This window comes from Lucilia cuprina, chromosome 6, assembly GCF_022045245.1.
Source record: "Lucilia cuprina isolate Lc7/37 chromosome 6, ASM2204524v1, whole genome shotgun sequence".
NCBI classification, from domain to species: Eukaryota; Metazoa; Arthropoda; class Insecta; order Diptera; family Calliphoridae; genus Lucilia; species Lucilia cuprina.
In genome coordinates, this window is record NC_060954.1 from 44,040,838 (window position 1) to 44,054,897 (window position 14,060).

Sequence of the window (14,060 nt, forward strand, 5' to 3'; positions counted from 1 at the left end):
CTCAGAAAATACTTTATATGTATGTATTAAGCATTTCAATTATTCTCGTTTATACTTAAGATACATTTAAGACAAAAAAGATAAAAACATGATATCGATTTGTATGTTAGCGACAAACATTAAACAATTATTTTAAGATACAAATACAAACCCACCCACATGTTCTTACCTGTTCCATGTATTTTTGTAAAACATTCGATTCTATTGATGAAATGTTATTGGCTGAACAGGTGATAAGCACAGAATCATGTCTAAAAACAACATATGATAGAAGGAAAATAATCGATATAAAGAAAAGGAAACTTGTGTTAGAAAATATATATTTTCTGATGAGTTTTTTTCAGTTGAAAGATTTTGGTATGATTTAAAAAAGGTGCCGCCAAACAATGTCAATCTTCTTGTTATCATTGTTTGATATTTTCTATTGTTTTGTTTTATCTCGTGGCGCGGTATTTAATATAAAGTTTATTATTGTTTATGTTGTCAAGAATTATGTTAAACAAATTTATTATCGCATAATATTAAATATAAAAGTTGTTCAAGAATAAAATCCTTTTTAAAATTTAAAAAACCAATTCAATCAACCAAATAAACAAACGAAATAACTAACTAACTAACTAACTAAATAACTAACTAACTAACTAACTAACTAACTAACTAACTAACTAACTAACTAACTAACTAGCTAGCTAGCTAGCTAGCTAGCTAGCTAGCTAGCTAGCTAGCTAGCTAACTAACTAACTAACTAACTAACTAACTAACTAACTAACTAACTAAATAACTAAATAACTAACTAACTAACTAACTAACTAACTTACTAACTAACTATCAAACTAACTAACTATCAAACTAACTAACTAACTAACTAACTAACTAACTAACTAACCAACTAATTAACTAACTAACCAAATAACTAACTAACTAGCTAACTAACTAACTAACTAACTAACTATCAAACTAACTTACTTACTAACTAACTAACTAACTAACTAACTAACTAACCAACTAACTAACTAACTAACTAACTAACTAACTAACTAACTAACTAACTAACTAACTAACTAACTAACTACCTAACTAACTCACTAACTAACTAACTGACTAACTAACTAACTAACTAACTAACTAACTAACTAACTAACTAACTATCAAACTAACTAACTAACTAACCAACTATCCAACTAATTAACTAACCAAATAACTAACTAACAAACTATCAACCTATCAAACTAACTTACTTACATACTTACTTACTAACTAACTAACTAACTAACTAACTAACTAACTAACTAACTAACTAACTAACTAACTAACTAACTAACTAACTAACTAACTGACTAACTAACTAACTAACTAACTAACTAACTAACTGACTAACTAACTGACTAACTGAGTAACTGACTAACTAACTAACTAATTAACTAACTAACTAACTAACTAACTAACTAACTAACTAACTAACTAACTAACTAACTAACTAACTAACTAACTAACTAACTAACTAACTAACTAACTAACATACTAACTAACATACTAACTAACATACTAATTAACATACTAACTAAAATTCGTCTTTTACTTCGTGGGATTACCAGAGGGTCCCGAATATGACAGAGATCGGAACAATGCTGTTTCTTCACTTGTGTTCCAATTAAAACATTAATTAATGCCCGTAATTTCAACAAATAGGTATTTATCATTGCATAGTTACCTTTGGTGTAAAAATATTTGGTAATTTTAATCCATAGGTACTGATTTGAAATACATGTCAACTTACCCCTTTGGTAAAGTTATCTACTACTTAGTTATTTTACACTCTATATATCTATTTGTTAAAATTACGAACATAAGAGTTCTATGTTACCCTTCTTATAAGGAGTGAGATCGAAAAATTCTTAACATACGTTTTTCATTACATTTTTCAACCAAAGTATTATTTGATTTTTTTTTTTTTTTTGATCAAGTTACCTTTGAAAAACATGTCAGTAATGTCAATTATATTAATTTTTTTGTTAATCTGATTAAAATGAGTGACCAGAAAAAAGTGCGTACTGAAATTATTAAATATTTTTATAACTAAACCCAACTTGGTCTTACAAAAAGTTGGCCAAGCATACAAAGGTCTGCCATCAAACTGTTTCCAATGTTATTAAACAGTACCGGGAGAACATGTCAGTTTATAGAAAACCTGGTTCAGGTAGAAGGAATAGTCCACATGATGTTTCTAAAGCCAAAAAAAAATGAAACGCATTTTCAAAAGAGCTCCCAACACATCCGGTAGGAAAGCAGCTCGGTTAGCTCAGTGCTCGGACTATTTGGTACGAAAAGTTAAAGCTAATGCAGGTTTAAAAACATACAAGGCTCAAAAAGTTCCTGACAGGAACGCTGCTAAAAATTTAGAGGCCAAAAACAGAGCACGGAAATTGAAGTCAAGTTTTATAAAAAAATATTCTTGCTGCATAATGGATGACGAAACGTATGTTCTGGCAGATTTTTCGCAACTTCCAGGTCAAAAGTTTTATGTTGCTGATGCTCGAGGGAATGTTGAAGAAAAGTTTAGGACCCAAAAGCAGACAAAATTTCCCAGAAAGTTCTTGGTATGGCAAGCAATATGCAGTTGCGGCAAAAGAAGCCAATCATTTGTTACAACGGGCTCTATAAATACCGAAATTGACATCGAGGAATGTTTACAAAAAAGGCTGCTTCCATTCATAAGACTTCATAATGTGTCCACTTATTTTTGGCCTGACTTGGCATCCTGTCACTATGGTAAACAAGCCCTTGAGTGGTACAAGAACAATAATGTGGTATTTGTACCAAGAGAGGCAAATCCTCCAAACTGCCCGGAGCTAAGGACAGTGGAGAGATATTGGGCTCTTGTTAAAAGAGAATTGAAGAGTATAAAAAAGGTGTCCAAAAGTGTGGTAGATTTTAAACGGAGATGGACTACATGTTCGAGCAAAGTGACAGAAAGCACTATAAAAACGTTAATGGAAGGGTTTCCGAAAAGGGTTCAAAATTTCATCACTAGTGATTAAAACTATAAAAATATTTTTTTTTTTTTGTAAATTGTAATAATACTTTGAATCAAATAAAAAAAAAAATAAAGCTGTAAGTTTAGTGGTTTCTTTTTTATAAACATATATGTATGTTAAGAATTTTTCGATCTCACTCCTTATATACTTCACCATGATGTGTGAAAAACAGTCAGCACCAAATAGTACTCTTTTGCATCACTTAACTGCTTACTTTCATGTTTCTACATACATTCAATATTATAGAAAATTCAAAAAAGTACATTTGGAAAAACGAAAATCTACCAAAAAGTTAGCATAAGTTCTCTTTTATGGGTTCTCACCTAATTCAGACACTACATAATTAATAGATTCAATATTATAAAAAAAATCAAAAAGTGCCTTTTAAACAACAAAAGAGTGCCAAAAAGTTCACTTTTTCGGTTCTTACTTAACTCCGACTCTACATACTAGGTTCAATATTATAGAAAATTGAAAAAGTACATTTTGTAGAATGAAAAAGTACAAAAAAATTCCCTTTGATGTGTTCTCGTCTAATCCGGGCTCTACATAATTAATTTCTAGGTTCATTATTATAGAAAACTGAAAAAGTACATTTTGAAAAGCGAAAATGTACCAAAAAGTTCCCATTTATGGGTTCTCAACTAATCCAGGCTCTACATATTTAATTTCATGTTTATAGGTTCAATATTATATAAATTTTAAAAAGTACATTTTGTAGAACGAAAAAGTACCATTTTTATAGGTTCTCACGTAATCAAGGCCATACATGCCTAGAGAAAATTAAAAAAGTACTTTTTGTAGAACGAAAAAGTACTAAAAAGTTTATTTTATGGCTTCTAACTTAAGCCATGTTTCTAGCCAATAGCAACACACCAGTGCTGCTCTCGATCTGCTTTGTTTTTATAAACAAGCGTACAATTAGAAAATTTACCGGTTATAAACTTTGTTTTTTTGCAATTTCTTTCTGGGCATGAATAAAAATGTAAATTTTTGATGAAATTTTCAGAGGTTGTATCAGATTTTTGCTTATATATCCCTTATTTATGGACAGATTTTGCTGACTTAAAAAAGCGATCTTCTCAAAGCATGTCTAACAAAATTATTAAAGATTCGGTTCTCGCCGAAATCTGGGGTTCTTTAAAAACTGATTTCAACAAACATTCAGACGGATATACAGATAGACAGACAGACAGACAGACAGACGGACAGAAAGACGGACAGAGCTTAATCAACTCAGCTGCATATAATATATGTACTTTATGGGATCGGAAAATTATATTATAGAAATTACAAACGGAATGACAAACTTATATGTATATACCCTTCTCACGAAGCTGAAGGGTATACAAATTGGAATAAGTTTGAAGTTTTTTGATGACAGCTGGAAGTTGTATAAAGACTAGCTATTCCATAGCTATATGCAACTTCTCATGCTATATGCAAGTCAGTTATCTGATAATAGCCTAGTCTATAAGTTAGCTAATAAATAAGTCCATATACTAAACCAAAAACTAGAAAATGGGATATAAAAACTCGTTATTAGACTACAATCATTAAACTTGTCAAAGGACTATGAAATGAAATTATCTACAAATCTCAATCGATGAGGTTTATTAGTAGTCCCTATGGAGGGTGCCTATTAGAAAACTACTTTAAAATAAAGTGTAGTGTTGAAATTTAACATAATTATATAATTCCTTATGGGGAATATCAGTTTACCGCCAATAGAGCCTTATGATATACGCACAATTGGGACGAACGATGAATTTCGTATAGCACGACGAACTAGTCGACAACAATACGTTGCTTAAATTTGTCAAATGGAACACAATCAAATTATTCGTACTGCGAATTCGTTTAAAAATTTGTTCGATCAAAATTGGAAAAAGTATGAAAAAGGAACAAAAATTATATTTTTGTGAATCTCCACGATTTTGAGATAATTAAAATTTATTCAAATATTATTTTGAAATTAGAAAATGTAAGATTATATTTTTGTGAATATCCCCAATTTTGAGAGTATTTTAACAGCTTTAAATTTTTTTTTCAAACATTACTTCGAATTTTCGAACATAATTTTAAATATTCCAAAATACCATTGTAGTGTCATCAAGTGTACTCCAAACTGACAAATTTCAGACAATTTTGGCTACCAGACTTAAGTTCGAATTTTCGAATTTTTTTTTAGTTTTTATGACCCAGAGATTATTTTTAGAGCATAAAAAATTGTTCGAACATAACTTCATATTTTCGAATATAATTTCGAAAATTCGAACATAATATTGTATTGTCATTAGATATGCGGATTTTCATATAATTTAGTGTGTTCTATATCTGATGACGAAAATTCGTTCCGAAAAATTCGTCGTTCGTCCCAATTGTGCGTATAGCATTACCTCTAAAAAATAAAATTCGAAAAAATTTGTTGAAATATGAAATTAATTATTCTATCGAATTTTGTTGAATTTGTTCGTATTGCGAAATTGATAACCTATTTCAAAAATTACCAAATGTGAAATACGTATATATGGTTATGATAATATAACTTTTCATATATCAAATATGTCAATGAGTAAATCGTGGCCATAATGATTTAATAGATTTCCTAGACCTTCAGTTATTTATGAATTTCCTTAATTAGTTTACGACACATGCTTCGGTGGTGGTTATCTATGATTTGGCATACCCATCACATTGCGATTAACCTATTTCATTAATAGTTGTACCGTACAAAAATTTGTTTACACATTACCCTTATTGTTTTCCTGACAATTTGACCATGTAATTAACATGTCCTTTAGTAATTTTTAAGCTTCATCTAACAATACGTGAGGTTGTTGTGTATGAAAAGTAGAAAATTACAAAATTTTGTTGCTAAATTTTAAAGGTTTTTTTCGCCTCAAAAAAATATTTTTTTTTTCGTTTTATTTGAAATCGATATGCCATGCACGTAGACTCATTAAACCTTGTGATAAATTAAGCGTATGAAAGCTTTATTTTTTTTTCTTCTACAAATATTATAAAAGACTTTGAAATACTTATGAAAAAAATACATTAGAAAATCCTTGAAAAAATATGAAAATTTATGTTAAAAATTTGCTTTCGCTTATGAGAGGTTATTTACTTGGAAATGTGTATTTATATTGTATAAATAAACATATAATAGCCTTATTATCATTAATTATGAAATAAATCCTTAAATAGTAAAGCCCCCTCGAAATATGAAGCAGAAATAAAGTAAAAACCTTAAGTGAAGCTGTCTAAAATCACCCACCACTAGCGCCTCTACCCCCGAACCAACCAACCACTTGTCGTTTTTGGGCAATTGTTATGAATGTCAAAAATAAGTAAACAATACCGGGATTTGTGATTATCAAGACAATAGAAATTATTTATTAAAAAAATATGTTTTCTATGGTTCTTTTTTTACAAAAAAATACTTTGTTTTCTTTTTTTTTGCTTCAGCACATCATTTATCATTATCCTTTTAATAAGGATGAAAAAACATGTTTTTTTTTTTGAAATTTATGTTTATATTGTGTTTGAACCTTATTATAATGTAAAGTTTGTAGGTTTTACCAACCACCAATGATAATGAGCTAGACCATCTTTATAGTCAAGTACTGCACACTTGTAAAATAAATACAGGATTGTGTCCTTATTCTATTCGGTTAAAGAATATATTAAGTACAATGTATTTTTGTTTATTTTCCATAAATTTCTTTTTGTAAAATTCAATATTCACATATTTTGAATGGAAACTCTTTTCTGGCGTTATTTGATTTATCCTTTATAGGAAGCCAAACCAACATGGTCATGCTTCTATCCTTGGGAATACGACTTGCATCCCCGAGAACATTGATTACTGCTCTACCACGCTTCTTCCGGACAATGATTCACAGCAAAAAGGTCAAACCTTCTCAGAGGGTGCAACACTTGAAATCTATACTGATGGATCTATGTCATAACAGGTATGGGTGGTGGTTTCTTTATGTCTGTTTTAATAAGGCGGTATGTTTTAGGCTATACAACTAGGCTGAAATCTTAGCTATAAAAAGAGCAGATAACTTGATGAGGTACTATAGAATATGCAATGGAAATATTTGAATTTATATTGTCAGTAAAGCTGATATAAATTCTTTACCTGATGTCTAAACGACATCCAGACTGGTGCCCGAATATCGGGTGTCTATTGACGAAATGGCGAACTATTCGTGTCGTGAACTACTCCAGGCACCGGGTCACTCTAAAGTTGCAGGAAATAGAAAAGCAGACGATCTAGGAAAAACTGGTTCCCGGCTTTACTTTATGGGTCTGCTCAGACCAGATGGTCATCACTGGCCTCAAATATCAAGAATGACCTGGCCTCTCTACAATGAGCGATGGTCTTTTTAATTGATGGGGCTATCCAGGATGAGACTACGTATACTGGTAGCCATCCTAACAGGATGTGCACTGTGCTATTGATGCGCATGAAAACTAAATCTTCCAAACAATGACTATTGCAGGAGTTATCGAAGTGAGGTCTGCATTAACTTGCTCTATCTGTTATAAAAGTTTATAAGAAGGAATCGTTCATTCGTTCCTCTGACTGGTTTAATATCAATCACGGACATGCAACGTTCCAAAGGTTTTGGTTTTCTTGTTCAAATGATCCGTTACAGGCCATCAAAACGGGACCAGGGTCTTAGTTTTAGTTCTAGGCGGTTGAACTTTGCTTTATCAGGTCCTTATCTACTATATCTTCAAATAAATTTCGTATACAAAACAAATATTGTTTCTTTTTAAAAAAAGTAGACCCCAAATTCCACCCATTCCCTTTTCTGTCCTTTCGTATTTATTTAATTATGCAACACAAAGCCCTAGTCCTTAAAACCATCATCATCATTGAACCATTGCTAAAAAGGATTTATTTCGTATTAAAAGTTTCTTCTTTTTTTTAAACACAAATAAAACTGATGTTTTTTTCTAACGCGGTTTTCATTTTTTTCTCCAGCATATTTATATTTTTAATTCCTGATTTTTCTTTTTGGTAAGAAATATAAAAAAGTCCATTGTTTATTTGACGCTTATTTATTCTTCTTCGTTGAGTTTTCTTTTCTAAGCATCAAAATATAAACCTACTTAAAAAAAGGGAATTAAAACATTATTTTGTGAAATATGGAAAAATTAAAAAAATAATGATTGGAGTGGTATGAGTACAAGGTATATTTCATTTACTTAAATAAGTATTTCTGTTAAAGGAATATATTTTATGTCGAATGTCGAGTGATTTACGTGAACTGCCTTGACGGCCTTGATTTACGGTGGTCTTTTCATCTACTGGGTAGATTTGAGAACGGTCCACTACGAGCCCCAATCCTTCTATGAAGAACTCAGGTTGCGATTTTTAGACGTGTCTGTACCGGTCCATATACTCTTTGCTGAAGAACTCGAGCTTTCTAATCTTTTACCATCGTAGCCCCGTTGCGGAATGATAAGCAATATGGGCATATGTTGCTTTATACACAGATCTATTCGAAGAGAGAATTATCCAACCCATTTGGTATAGGATATATCAGTCTTTAAACCAACATTCTCTGCCTGCGCTTTTGGTTATTAAACCACAGCCATTACGTGGATCGTCAAATGACAAGCTAGGACAAGTCCTGCGGGCAACTAGCCAGCCGAAGTACCAACTTATATGGTGCTCTGTTTCGACCCCATGCCAAATCATTCTGCCGAGGATATATTGAACATCACTTGAGTTATTGGAAGCACCGAGATTGCAATAACACCAAGGTGGACCATGGTAGCATGCCTCCGGGGGAATATTTTATGTCGGTAAATTATCAATGGTTTATTGCTGGTTTATTATAGAGTTTCTCATTACAAAACTTTTGTTATAAACCATCAAATAACTTTATTAACCATTTACAAACCTAGGGGGAATTTTCGATATACATATCTACACACAGCTCCAAGTCTGACATGAGAGAAAGAAGAACTCACGTTATCACTTTAAATCGTTCAGGCCTATCAATTTTGTCTTTTTTCGTCAGTTTTTCATTACACTCGCATTAGTGTAATGCATTCGGATTATTTTCATAATGAGCTAAGAAGGTTCAGGTTCAGAGTTTGCAGATACAAGGAAGGAAATTTCAATAGTATCACTTATGTAAGATACTCTTCATCCATCACCATTCAAACCAGGCTTATTTGGAAATAAATAGAAGATGTCTGGACCATGACAACCTTCGCAGCATGTCTAAATAAACTATTATACAAATTTATGTCTTAGGAATCCAGACATATAGCATAGTCGCACTATCAACTAAATAGAGATCACCCTAATAAAAATTTAGGCAGTTTGATAAATTGAACTGGATCATAACAACGTTTATGAATATCACAATAGGCGCCAAGACTGTTTTATTATTTTTTAAAGTAATTTTATAGACCTCTCAACTTAGTTCCTAAATTTCCTCTGTATTTTATCATTTATCAGGAAAGTGATATTTCGTTCGCAGTGACTACGAAAAGCTGATCCGTATGGCTCAGGCATACTAAAAGGCTAATTTGGAAGTAAATAGAACATATCTCGACAAACGTCTACTTGTCTCGACTACAGTATTAAACAAATTTATGTCTTAAGAATCTAGACATATAGGTACAGTCGCGCTATCACCTAAAAAGAGATAATCCTACGTATGCACTATACATATGTTTATAACTGCTATAGTGTTCATTCCATTTTGAAAAGTTATACCAGTTATGGCATACATGAAGTATATAAATTTTAACCAGAATCAATTTGGCTTGGAATTTGATGAAATGCAATACCTTGCCAGTTAGGGCAGTTGTCCGGGTTCAACCGTTGTCGGGGTATGCGGTAGTATAGGTCCGTTATTAAAAATGGATGAACTTCCTCTTGTTAATACCTAAATACCCAACTAACTAACTAACTAACTAACTAACTAACTAACTAACTAACTAACTAACTAATTAACTAACTAACTAACTAACTAACTAACTAACTAACTAACTAACTAACTAACTAACTAACTAACTAACTAATTAAATAACTAAGTAAATAACTAACTTGCCACAGCGAACTTGCAGAGCCGACATTTCTCGATAAATTTATATGATAATAGATATTCTAGTGATGCTTACTATATTATAAATGCATACAACTAATTTCGTCAAAAAACTCTTCCCTCTATTTGGTGTTAAAATGTGATTAAAAGAAAACCAATCTTACAGTATTTTTTATGCATGAGATCCACAATATAATTCCTATAATGTGGTCTTTTTAGCATTTTTAAGATATTTGTTTTAAACTAAAACTCCTTTACCCTTTTGGTATTTTTATGCTTTTTGGTGGCAGGAATAATGAAAATAAAAGAATCTTTTAATACCATTTAATACATGGGGTCACGTACTTGATTACATTTGTAATTCCCGCGTTTTTGTTTTTTCTCATTTGTTTTTTTTTTTTTTTTGTTACAGCTTCTAAGACATTTTCATTTAATATTAAAAATCCTTTTGGTTATTTTAAGTGTTTTTTTTACCAACATTTTCTTATTTTTAATTTCTTTTCCGTTTGCTTTGGCCAATTTATTTATTCGTTCATTTATATTCTTCCGCATTTTTTTTGTTTTTGTTTTAGACATTTGTGATTTTAGTGTTAAATATTTCACGCCCACTTTAATATTCTAAGCGTGCAACTTAATCCCACCCATTACGGAAAAATACATATTATTTTATTCTTGCAAAAGCATCTTTTTGATTTTTTAAAAAAAATTTTAATTTTATAATTTTTCTTTATATATTTTTTTTGCTTACTTTCTCCCTTAAATTAAATAGATTTTTTGTTTGCTTAGTTTCTGTTGTCAATGGACCGACCACCCTTAAACCTTCTTACACAAGCCCATCACGTTGTTAGTTTTGTTTTTTTCCGGTGGTATCCTGACGTTCGTATCCTTTTATAAGCAGCTAATTTAATAGAGTTTGTTGTGTATTTTTTTATAAATTTGTTGGGAAAAAAACTTAATTTTTTAGCGATTATGTGTGTAAACAAGTCACTTGAATTGTATCATGAAATGTTGTTGTTTTTTATATACATTTTTTTTGTATTTGTAATATTTTCCATTGTTGTTGTAAAGTATGAATTATTATTTCCAGTTTTTCTTCTAAACGTTAAGTCCTTGTATACTGACCCTTTTAAGTGGTATTGCTGTGTTTTTTTGTTGAAATCCATTGTATGTTTTGTTTTTTCTTTTGAGTATTTTTATTATGGAAAATTTAATTTATTCATAGATATTTTTGCGGTTTAACACGCTTATTGTGTTTTGATTTGTATTGGTTTTTGATACAACAACTGTAATGTTTAAGATTACAACAATTCGTTACAAAACAGATGACAGCCCAAGATTGTTTTATGTCAAGAGATAAAGAGTCACATTTGATTTACCAATACACATTTTTTTATAATGAAAAATTTTGGTTAAATCGGATCATATTTGACCCTACTTCCCATATATGTAATGTTCTCGTAATGAAGTTCTATAGAAAAAAAAAAAAAAAAAACAAGAGAATAACCTGTTTCAAAAAGTAAAATCTTAGTTAGGTTTCATAATAAAACATTTAAATTGAATTGTACCTTGCCTCAGATATACATACTAAATAGGGTGCTATATTTGAAACGAAAAGTCGATTTTTTGCATTTTATGAAAATTCGATTTTTCGACTTTTTTCATTTAAATAAAAATCGACTTTTAGACTGTAAGTATTTTACAAATAGTCTACTTTCCGACTTTTCGGCTTTTTTGACTTTATTCGACTTTTCGACATTTTTCTACTTTTCGACTTTTTTCGACTTTTTCCGACTTTTTAACTATTTTTGACTTCTTTCGACTTTTTTCCTATTTTGTGACTTTTTTCGAGTTTTTCTGACTATTTTAGAGCTTTTGACTTATTTTCCACTTTTTTAAAATGTTCGACTATTTTTGACTTGTTTTTACAATTTTCGACTTTTTGACTTTTTCCGACTTTTTTCGACTTTTTCCGGCTTTTTTTCCACTTTTTTCGACTTTTACGAACTTTATACGACTTTCAGACTTTTCGATTTTTGTTGACTTTTATTAACAAAGTCGACTTTTTTCACAAACGATAGTCGAGTTATCGACTTTTTTGGAACAAAATAGTCGACTTCGACTTTTCGACTTTTTTCGACAAAAAGTCGATTGTTCGATTATTCGAAAGTCGATTTATAGAACCCTAATACTAAAGCTATTTATTGTTGAATAGAATTGTGGACATTTAAGTCAAATTTTGATGGGGGCTTTTTATAGGGGCTAGAGTAAATGAGGCCCTATAATTACAAAATTATCAGGGTCATTGAGGCTAGTATGGAACTTGGTTTTGTAGCTTTTTGTCGAGATACGGGTATATTAAATATTATTACGGACTTTTTGTCGAGATACGAGTATATTAAACATTATTACGGACTTAAAAGCTCTTTTCGGTAGGTTCATGTGTATGGGGGCTAGGTGAAATAATGGACCGATGTTACCTACTTTTAATAGGCTGAGTCTCCAGTACCATGAAATATCATGTGCCAAATTTCATTGAATTATCTCCCAAATTGCGACCTGCAGTTTGATTACAAAGTTTACAAGCCCTATTCGGGGGTTCAGTTGTATGGGGGCTAGGTGAAATAATGGACCGATCTTAACCATTTTCAATAGGCTTTGTCTCTGTGACAATAGAGAATTATGTGCCAAATTTCATTGAATTATCTTTAAAATTGTCTGTTGTTTGATTACAAGATTTACATAGAGGGACAGATGGATACAAACGGATAGAGCTAAATCGACGAAAGTGATTCTAAACCGATTGGTTGTTTTATTACAAGGTTTACATGGACGGACATACGGACGAATAAAGCTTAGACTCAGAAATTGAGTCTATGTATAAGGATGCAGTTTCAACCGAAAGCCTTATAGCTTTAGGAGATCAAGCAGAAGATAAGAGCAAATACCAAAAGGAATCCATTGTTACACGGATGAATTTTAATTTGGGAACAAAGTGAGCATGGAGTTCTATATTGTAGTCCCAGAAACAGAAATATACCACCAATTACATAATCACATAAGCGACTATGCATAAGTCCGAGCATTAACGGAATGTATAAACTGGATTAGAATAAACATGGCGCCCACAGCTATTAATATATTTACCGACAATTAGGAAGATATCAGCTGATAGAATTAAATCTAATTCTAATCCCGTATGGGATTATAAGATAGATTTAATTGAATACTCTTCCATAGATAAGGTTTACATCATATTTATGCACCATGCCACTCGGGGTACATACACAGGATTACGAGCAAATCAATGCAAAATTTGACATGGTGATTCAGACGAATCTGGAGCATGTGGAGAGTACAGTGAAACTCTGGAGCACTTTCTTTGCCACTGTCGTGCATTCGTCGAAGTTAGATATTTTGGAATATATTTATCATGTATCCATTTAATCCGGATGCAACCTACCTCACAAAATGGCAAATTCTAAAGAATTACGCAAGAAATATACCTATTCCACTATTGAGCATCAACCTAACCTAAACTGCTACGATAAGCATTTCTAAAATATAATCCTCGGAAAAGTGGGCGAAAAAGTGAAAATGGCACAAGAAGAATTTGAGGCTTTACTCAATGAAGGTTGTTTGTCAAACATAGGAAGAGCTTCAAAATATATTGCGAACAACATGCGAACGCTGTAGTATCACAGAGAATTTGAACCGGATAAAGGCGAGCTTTGGCCGCAAATTTCCAAACATGTGGGCAGATGTTATATTCCATCATGATATTGATAAATAAAAACCATTTTACTATTGAAAAATGGTTAGAAAGTTTTTCCTCATTCGTCCAGATTTTACCCCGTCCTACTGCTATTTGTAGTGTTCGGAAAGTGCTCTCTCTCTATCTAAAATACACCTCAGATTAGAACAGGGTATACCTATTGTATACCCT